Here is a 9,944-nt window from a genome sequence, read left to right as displayed (position 1 = left end):
CGAAAACCGGAAGTAAAAAGTCAAAGCGTAAGGAAGTAGCGAAAAAGGCCCGCGGACCGGAAGTGACGTCATAATTAGATTAAGTGGGGTGTCCGACCACGCCCATCGAAAAACCGGAAGTAAAAAGTCAAAGCGTAAGGAAGTAGCGAAATAAGGCCCGCGGACCGGAAGTGACGTCATAATTAGATTAAGTGGGCGTGTCCGACCACGCCCATCGAAAAACCGGAAGTAAAAAGTCAAAGCGTAAGGAAGTAGCGAAATAAGGCCCGCGGACCGAAGTGACGTCATAATTAGATTAAGTGGGCGTGTCCGACCACGCCCATCGAAAAACCGGAAGTAAAAAGTCAAAGCGTAAGGAAGTAGCGAAATAAGGCCCGCGGACCGGAAGTGACGTCATAATTAGATTAAGTGGGTGTGTCCGACCACGCCCATCGAAAAACCGGAAGTAAAAAGTCAAAGCGTAAGGAAGTAGCGAAATAAGGCCCGCGGACCGGAAGTGACGTCATAATTAGATTAAGTGGGCGTGTCCGACCACGCCCATCGAAAAACCGGAAGTAAAAAGTCAAAGCGTAAGGAAGTAGCGAAATAAGCCCGCGGACCGGAAGTGACGTCATAATTAGATTAGTGGGCGTGTCCGACCACGCCCATCGAAAAACCGGAAGTAAAAAGTCAAAGCGTAAGGAAGTAGCGAAATAAGCCGCGGACCGGAAGTGACGTCATAATTAGATTAAGTGGGCGTGTCCGACCACGCCCATCGAAAAACCGGAAGTAAAAAGTCAAAGCGTAAGGAAGTAGCGAAATAAGGCCCGCGGACCGGAAGTGACGTCATAATTAGATTAAGTGGGCGTGTCCGACCACGCCCATCGAAAAACCGGAAGTAAAAAGTCAAAGCGTAAGGAAGTAGCGAAATAAGGCCCGGGACCGGAAGTGACGTCATAATTAGATTAAGTGGGCGTGTCCGACCACGCCCATCGAAAAACCGGAAGTAAAAAGTCAAAGCGTAAGGAAGTAGCGAAATAGGCCGGGACCGGAAGTGACGTCATAATTAGATTAAGTGGGCGTGTCCGACCACGCCCATCGAAAAACCGGAAGTAAAAAGTCAAAGCGTAAGGAAGTAGCGAAATAAGGCCCGCGGACCGGAAGTGACGTCATAATTAGATTAAGTGGGCGTGTCCGACCACGCCCATCGAAAAACCGGAAGTAAAAAGTCAAAGCGTAAGGAAGTAGCGAAATAAGGCCCGCGGACCGGAAGTGACGTCATAATTAGATTAAGTGGGCGTGTCCGACCACGCCCATCGAAAAACCGGAAGTAAAAAGTCAAAGCGTAAGGAAGTAGCGAAATAAGGCCGCGGACCGGAAGTGACGTCATAATTAAGGTGGGCGTGTCCGACCACGCCCATCGAAAAACCGGAAGTAAAAAGTCAAAGCGTAAGGAAGTAGCGAAATAAGGCCCGCGGACCGGAAGTGACGTCATAATTAGATTGGGGGCGTGTCCGACCACGCCCATCGAAAAACCGGAAGTAAAAAGTCAAAGCGTAAGGAAGTAGCGAAATAAGGCCGCGGACCGGAAGTGACGTCATAATTAGATTAAGTGGGCGTGTCCGACCACGCCCATCGAAAAACCGGAAGTAAAAAGTCAAAGCGTAAGGAAGTAGCGAAATAAGGCCCGCGGACCGGAAGTGACGTCATAATTAGATTAAGTGGGTGTGTCCGACCACGCCCATCGAAAAACCGGAAGTAAAAAGTCAAAGCGTAAGGAAGTAGCGAAATAAGGCCCGCGGACCGGAAGTGACGTCATAATTAGATTAAGTGGGCGTGTCCGACCACGCCCATCGAAAAACCGGAAGTAAAAAGTCAAAGCGTAAGGAAGTAGCGAAATAAGGCCGCGGACCGGAAGTGACGTCATAATTAGATTAAGTGGGCGTGTCCGACCACGCCCATCGAAAAACCGGAAGTAAAAAGTCAAAGCGTAAGGAAGTAGCGAAATAAGGCCCGCGGACCGGAAGTGACGTCATAATTAGATTAGTGGGCGTGTCCGACCACGCCCATCGAAAAACCGGAAGTAAAAAGTCAAAGCGTAAGGAAGTAGCGAAATAAGGCCCGCGGACCGGAAGTGACGTCATAATTAGATTAAGTGGGCGTGTCCGACCAGGCCATATCGAAAAACCGGAAGTAAAAAGTCAAAGCGTAAGGAAGTTGCGAAATAATGCCCGCGGACCGGAAGTGACGTCATAAATAGATTAAGTGGGCGTGTCCGACCACGCCCATCGAAAAACCGGAAGTAAAAAGTCAAAGCGTAAGGAAGTAGCGAAATAAGCGCGGACCGGAAGTGACGTCATAATTAGATTAAGTGGGCGTGTCCGACCCACGCATATCGAAAACCGGAAGTAAAAAGTCAAAGCGTAAGGAAGTAGCGAAATAATGCCCGCGGACCGGAATGACGTCATAATTAGATTAAGTTGGCGTGTCCGACCACGCCTATCGAAAACCGAAGTAAAAAGTCAAAGCCTAAGGAAGTACGAAATGTGCTTGCAGACGGAAGTGACGTCATAATTAAATTAAGTAGGCGTGTCCGACCACGCCTATCGAAAAACCGGAAGTAAAAAGTCAAAGCGTAAGGAAGTAGCGAAATAAAGCCCGCGACCGGAAGTGACGTCATAATTAGATTAGAGGGCGTGTATGACCACGCCATCGAAAAACCGGAAGTAAAAAGTCAAAGCGTAAGGGTAGCGTAGAAAAGCCCGCGGACCGGAAGTGACGTCATAATTAGATTAAGTGGGCGTGTCCGACCACGCCCATCGAAAAACCGGAAGTAAAAAGTCAAAGCGTAAGGAAGTAGCGAAATAAGGCCCGCGGACCGGAAGTGACGTCATAATTAGATTAGTGGCGTGTCCGACCACGCCATCAAAAAACCGGAAGTAAAAAGTCAAAGCGTAAGGAAGTAGCGAAATAAGGCCCGCGGACCGGAAGTGACGTCATAATTAGATTGGTGGCGTGTTCCGACCACGCCCATCGAAAAACCGGAAGTAAAAAGTCAAAGCGTAAGGAAGTAGCGAAATAAGGCCCGCGGACCGGAAGTGACGTCATAATTAGATTAGTGGGCGTGTCCGACCACGCCCATCGAAAAACCGGAAGTAAAAAGTCAAAGCGTAAGGAAGTAGCGAAATAAGGCCCGCGGACCGGAAGTGACGTCATAATTAGATTAGTGGGCGTGTCCGACCACGCCCATCGAAAAACCGGAAGTAAAAAGTCAAAGCGTAAGGAAGTAGCGAAATAAGGCGCGGACCGGAAGTGACGTCATAATTAGATTAGTGGGCGTGTCCGACCACGCCCATCGAAAAACCGGAAGTAAAAAGTCAAAGCGTAAGGAAGTAGCGAAAAAAGGCCCGCGGACCGGAAGTGACGTCATAATTAGATTAGTGGGCGTGTCCGACCACGCCATGAAAAACCGGAAGTAAAAAGTCAAAGCGTAAGGAAGTAGCGAAATAAGGCCCGCGGACCGGAAGTGACGTCATAATTAGATTAAGTGGGCGTGTCCGACCACGCCCATCGAAAAACCGGAAGTAAAAAGTCAAAGCGTAAGGAAGTAGCGAAATAAGGCCCGCGGACCGGAAGTGACGTCATAATTAGATTAAGTGGGCGTGTCCGACCACGCCCATCGAAAAACCGGAAGTAAAAAGTCAAAGCGTAAGGAAGTAGCGAAATAAGGCCCGCGACCGGAAGTGACGTCATAATTAGATTAAGTGGGCGTGTGTCCGACCACGCCCATCGAAAAACCGGAAGTAAAAAGTCAAAGCGTAAGGAAGTAGCGAAATAAGGCCCGGACCGGAAGTGACGTCATAATTAGATTAAGTGGGCGTGTCCGACCACGCCATCGAAAAACCGGAAGTAAAAAGTCAAAGCGTAAGGAAGTAGCGAAATAAGCCCGCGGACCGGAAGTGACGTCATAATTAGATTAAGTGGGCGTGTCCGACCACGCCCATCGAAAAACCGGAAGTAAAAAGTCAAAGCGTAAGGAAGTAGCGAAATAAGGCCCGCGGACCGGAAGTGACGTCATAATTAATTAAGTGGGCGTGTCCGACCACGCCATCGAAAAACCGGAAGTAAAAAGTCAAAGCGTAAGGAAGTAGCGAAATAAGGCCCGCGACCGGAAGTGACGTCATAATTAGATTAAGTGGGCGTGTCGACCACGCCATCGAAAAACCGGAAGTAAAAAGTCAAAGCGTAAGGAAGTAGCAAAAAAGGCCCGCGGACCGGAAGTGACGTCATAATTAGATTAAGGGCGTGTCCGACCACGCCCATCGAAAAACCGGAAGTAAAAAGTCAAAGCGTAAGGAAGTAGAAATAAGCCCGCGGACCGGAAGTGACGTCATAATTAGATTAAGTGGGCGTGTCCGACCACGCCCATCGAAAAACCGGAAGTAAAAAGTCAAAGCGTAAGGAAGTAGCGAAATAAGGCCCGCGGACCGGAAGTGACGTCATAATTAGATTAAGTGGGCGTGTCCGACCACGCCATCGAAAAACCGGAAGTAAAAAGTCAAAGCGTAAGGAAGTAGCGAAATAAGGCCCGCGGACCGGAAGTGACGTCATAATTAAGTAGGTGCGTGTCCGACCACGCCATCGAAAAACCGGAAGTAAAAAGTCAAAGCGTAAGGAAGTAGCGAAATAAGGCCCGCGGACCGGAAGTGACGTCATAATTAGATTAAGTGGGCGTGTCCGACCACGCCATCGAAAAACCGGAAGTAAAAGTCAAAGCGTAAGGAAGTAGCGAAATAAGGCCCGCGGACCGGAAGTGACGTCATAATTAGATTAGTGGGCGTGTCCGACCACGCCCATCGAAAAACCGGAAGTAAAAAGTCAAAGCGTAAGGAAGTAGCGAAATAAGGCCCGCGGACCGGAAGTGACGTCATAATTAATTAGTGGGCGTGTCCGACCACGCCCATCGAAAAACCGGAAGTAAAAAGTCAAAGCGTAAGGAAGTAGCGAAATAAGGCCCGCGGACCGGAAGTGACGTCATAATTAGATTAGTGGGCGTGTCCGACCACGCATCGAAAAACCGGAAGTAAAAAGTCAAAGCGTAAGGAAGTAGCGAAATAAGGCCCGCGGACCGGAAGTGACGTCATAATTAGATTAAGTGGGCGTGTCCGACCACGTATCGAAAAACCGGAAGTAAAAAGTCAAAGCGTAAGGAAGTAGCGAAATAAGGCCCGCGGACCGGAAGTGACGTAATTAGATTAAGTGGGCGTGTCCGACCACGCCCATCGAAAAACCGGAAGTAAAAAGTCAAAGCGTAAGGAAGTAGCGAAATAAGGCCCGCGGACCGGAAGTGACGTCATAATTAGATTAAGTGGGCGTGTCCGACCACGCCCATCGAAAAACCGGAAGTAAAAAGTCAAAGCGTAAGGAAGTAGCGAAATAAGGCCCGCGGACCGGAAGTGACGTCATAATTAGATTAGTGGGCGTGTCCGACCACGCCCATCGAAAAACCGGAAGTAAAAAGTCAAAGCGTAAGGAAGTAGCGAAATAAGGCCCGCGGACCGGAAGTGACGTCATAATTAGATTAAGTGGGCGTGTCCGACCACGCCCATCGAAAAACCGGAAGTAAAAAGTCAAAGCGTAAGGAAGTAGCGAAATAAGGCCCGCGGACCGGAAGTGACGTCATAATTAGATTAAGTGGGCGTGTCCGACCACGCCCATCGAAAAACCGGAAGTAAAAAGTCAAAGCGTAAGGAAGTAGCGAATAAGGCCCGCGGACCGGAAGTGACGTCATAATTAGATTAGTGGGCGTGTCCGACCACGCCCATCGAAAAACCGGAAGTAAAAAGTCAAAGCGTAAGGAAGTAGCGAAATAAGGCCCGCGGACCGGAAGTGACGTCATAATTAGATTAGGTGGGCGTGTGACCACGCCCATCGAAAAACCGGAAGTAAAAAGTCAAAGCGTAAGGAAGTAGCGAAATAAGCCGCGGACCGGAAGTGACGTCATAATTAGATTAAGTGGGCGTGTCCGACCACGCCCATCGAAAAAAACCGGAAGTAAAAAGTCGTAAAGAAGTAAAAAAGTCAAAGCGTAAGGAAGTAGCGAAATAAGGCCCGCGGACCGGAAGTGACGTCATAATTAGATTAGGTGGGCGTGTCCGACCACGCCCATCAAAAAACCGGAAGTAAAAAGTCAAAGCGTCAGGAAGTAGCGAAAAAAGGCCCGCGGACCGGAAATGACGTCATAATTAGATTAAGTGGGCGTGTCCGACCACGTCTATCGAAAAACCGGAAGTAAAAAGTCAAAGCGTAAGGAAGTAGCGAAATAAGGCCCGCGGACCGGAAATGACGTCATAATTAGATTAAGTGGGCGTGTTCGACCACGCCTATTGAAAAACCGGAAGTAAAAAGTCAAAGCGTAAGGAAGTAGCGAAATAAGGCCCGCGGACCGGAAATGACGTCATAATTAAATTGCGTGGGCGTGTTCGACCACGCCCATCGAAAAACCGGAAGTAAAAAGTCAAAGCGTAAGGAAGTAGCGAAATAAGGCCCGCGGACCGGAAATGACGTCATAATTAAATTGCGTGGGCGTGTTCGACCACGCCCATCGAAAAACCGGAAGTAAAAAGTCAAAGCGTAAGGAAGTAGCGAAATAAGGCCCGCGGACCGGAAGTGACGTCATAATTAAATTGCGTGGGCGTGTCCGACCACGCCCATCGAAAACCGGAAGTAAAACGTCAAAGCGTAAGGAAGTAGCGAAATAAGGCCCGCGGACCGGAAGTGACGTCATAATTAGATTAAGTGGGCGTGTCCGACCACGCCCATCGAAAAACCGGAAGTAAAAAGTCAAAGCGTAAGGAAGTAGCGAAATAAGGCCCGCGGACCGGAAGTGACGTCATAATAAGATTAAGTGGGTGTGTCCGACCACGCCCATTGAAAAACCGGAAGTAAGAAGTCAAAGCGTGAGGAAGTAGCGAAATAAGGTCCGCGGACATGAAGTGACCTCATAATTAGATTAAGTGGGCGTGTCCGACCACGCCCATTGAAAAACCGGAAGTAAAAAGTCAAAGCGTAAGGAAGTAGCGAAATAAGGCCCGCGGACTGGAAGTGACGTCATAATTAGATTAAGTGGGCGTGTCCGACCACGCCCATCGAAAAACCGGAAGTAAAAAGTCAAATCGTAAGGAAGTAGCGAAATAAGGCCCGCGGACCAGAAGTGACGTCATAATTAGATTAGGTAGGCGTGTTCGACCACGCAAATCGAAAAACCAGAAGTAAAAAGTCAAAGCGTAAGGAAGTAGCGAAATAAGGCCCGCCGACCGGAAGTGACGTCATAATTAGATTACGTGGGCGTGTCCGACCAGGCCTATCGAAAAACCGGAAGTAAAAAGTCAAAGCGTAAGGAAGTAGCGAAATAATGCCCGCGGACCGGAAGTGACGTCATAAATAGATTAAGTGGGCGTGTCCGACCACGCCAATCGAAAAACCGGAAGTAAAAAGTCAAAGCGTAAGGAAGTACCGAAATAATGATCGCGGACCGGAAGTGACGTCATAATTAAATTTAGTGGGCGTGTCCGACCACGCATATCGAAAAACCGGAAGTAAAAAGTCAAAGCGTAAGGAAGTAGCGAAAAAAAGCCCGCGGACCGGAAGTGACGTCATAATTAGATTAGGTGGGCGTGTCCGACCACGCTCATTGAAAAACCGGAAGTAAAAAGTCAAAGCGTAAGGAAGTAGCGAAAAAAGGCCCGCGGACCGGAAGTGACGTCATAATTAGATTAAGTGGGCGTGTCCGACCACGCCCATCGAAAAACCGGAAGTAAAAAGTCAAAGCGTAAGGAAGTAGCGAAATAAGGCCCGCGGACCGGAAATGACGTCATAATTAGATTAAGTGGGCGTGTCCGACCACGCCCATTGAAAAACCGGAAGTAAAAAGTCAAAGCGTAAGGAAGTAGCGAAATAAGGCCCGCGGACCGGAAATGACGTCATAATTAGATTAAGTGGGCGTGTTCGACCACGCCCATCGAAAAACCGGAAGTAAAAAGTCAAAGCGTAAGGAAGTAGCGAAATAAGGCCCGCGGACCGGAAGTGACGTCATAATTAGATTAAGTGGGCGTGTCCGACCACGCCCATTGAAAAACCGGAAGTAAAAAGTCAAAGCGTAAGGAAGTAGCGAAATAAGGCCCGCGGACCAGAAGTGACGTCTTAATTAGATTAAGTGGGCGTGTCCGACCACGCCCATAGAAAAACGGGAAGTCAAGAGTCAAAGCGTAAGGAAGTAACGAAATAAGACCTGCGGACCGGAAGTTACATCATAATTAGATTCAGTGGGCGTGTCGGTGATACATTGTTTTAGGTAAAAGAAATTGTATATTACATACCAAACCCACAATATAAGGACTGCCGATGCTGTGGCTCTGTCTGTATCTACAAAGAAAGAAGACAATTGCTAACACATATATGATAGAAATGTCTTTACGGAAATATTAAATATATGTTTAATTTCAGATATACATGTTTAACTTACATAAGAAAGAACAATATATTTGAAGCTAGGATCAAGGGCATAACAAGGAATGGCATACTGGATCATCTCTTTTTGATTCAGTGTTACTACAGCAGGAAACCTACACAAACTAACTATATTTACACTGGATAATTCTGTCAGTTCTAAACAGTTCATCCTGCAGTAAGCAACATCTGTTGTTAAAAATCACCTACCAGCGTAACATATGTTTCGCATCATTCAACCATGAACGACGAATGATAACATCCTTGTCTGCAACAATATCACCCTGACTCTTTTCAATTTGCCCCTAGACAGGTTCAAACAACAGATATAAAGCCCAAGATGATAAGAAGCACACCCAAGATTGGAGTTACCTGAAACACATCAAGTAATAACATGTTTATTTCACATGTTTACATACCCTGTGTTTTCTCTATTATAAAATTATGGCAACCACTAAATGTGGAAGATACTTTTGAACCAAGAACATACCAAACTATACAAATATTAAAGCATCTACGAAATTTTGCGAGGGTGAAGTGTCAGAAGCGATCCATATAGTTGAGTAAATCAAGAAAAAGATACCAACAGTGACTAATTAAAACACAAGGCGTGGTTTTTCTTTGTGGTGAATGTGGTTGAATTTTCAGGATTTTTTTTTCTTGCTCTGAGAAGTGAGAGAACGAATGGTGAAACATCATGTAATACGATAGGTAGCCCAACATTCGTGTTCTGTGTGCGTACATGCTACTCAGTGATTAGCATATATTAATTTATACTAAGGTTGGCAACTTTATCACCAATTATCAATAATGCATACATGTCAAACTTCGATAATTTGGATTCAAAACTATAGTCAAGAACCTCACCTGTGTCAACCGAAATAACAAAATCAATTCCAAAGTTTGCAGTGAACCCTCGCACTTAGACCATGTGCTATCATAACTCACAGCAATCTCTGCAATATCTGACTCAACAATGACTGTGCTATTTCCATATCTAGGAGACTCATCATCGGTAACTTTCAACTCTCCGCCTAATTCCCAATTATGCAAGGACTGAAATGCACTTGCTAGGTTTGAAAGTTCAATCATTCGATAACCATACTCGCCATCAAAATCCTCTCCTATCTATATCTTCACTTGTAAGCTTTCGTATTGAAGCAGTTTCATTCAGTGATGTTGACCCATTGTCATTGATTCTGAATTTCAATTTGTCTCTTTCAGCTTGGGTATTACTTCAAGTTTGAGGTATAGTAATAACTTCTATAGTAGCATCTTTTGTAATATCCCAGCGATCGAGTCGCAACTTTTTACCTTGTCTAGTTGTCTTGTGCCGTACTCTGCGTACTTGTACTTGTACTTGCAGGCAGATGTTCTGTCTGGCATGTGTATGAGTATGTATTACAAGTGATGGAATATTATCGATGATGGCTTTCTTCATCTCTTTCTTTCAGCTC

The 9,944-nt window shown here is 46.6% G+C and overlaps 1 long non-coding RNA gene across 1 annotated transcript; it reads right to left on the bottom strand.

Annotated features, from left to right (window-relative positions):
• Positions 1-8,327: 8,327 nt before the first annotated feature.
• Positions 8,328-9,667, bottom strand: LOC114528581. Its single transcript, XR_003687514.1, has 3 exons — positions 9,355-9,667; positions 8,698-8,859; positions 8,328-8,403 (listed from the first exon to the last, which is right to left on the bottom strand). It is a non-coding gene; the product is annotated as an uncharacterized LOC114528581 (long non-coding RNA).
• Positions 9,668-9,944: the final 277 nt, after the last annotated feature.

Source organism: Dendronephthya gigantea, unplaced genomic scaffold, assembly GCF_004324835.1.
Source record: "Dendronephthya gigantea isolate DGI-Jeju-01 unplaced genomic scaffold, DenGig_1.0 000050F, whole genome shotgun sequence".
In the NCBI taxonomy this organism is placed as follows: Eukaryota; Metazoa; Cnidaria; class Anthozoa; order Malacalcyonacea; family Nephtheidae; genus Dendronephthya; species Dendronephthya gigantea.
This window is presented reverse-complemented; position numbering and strand designations above follow the sequence as displayed.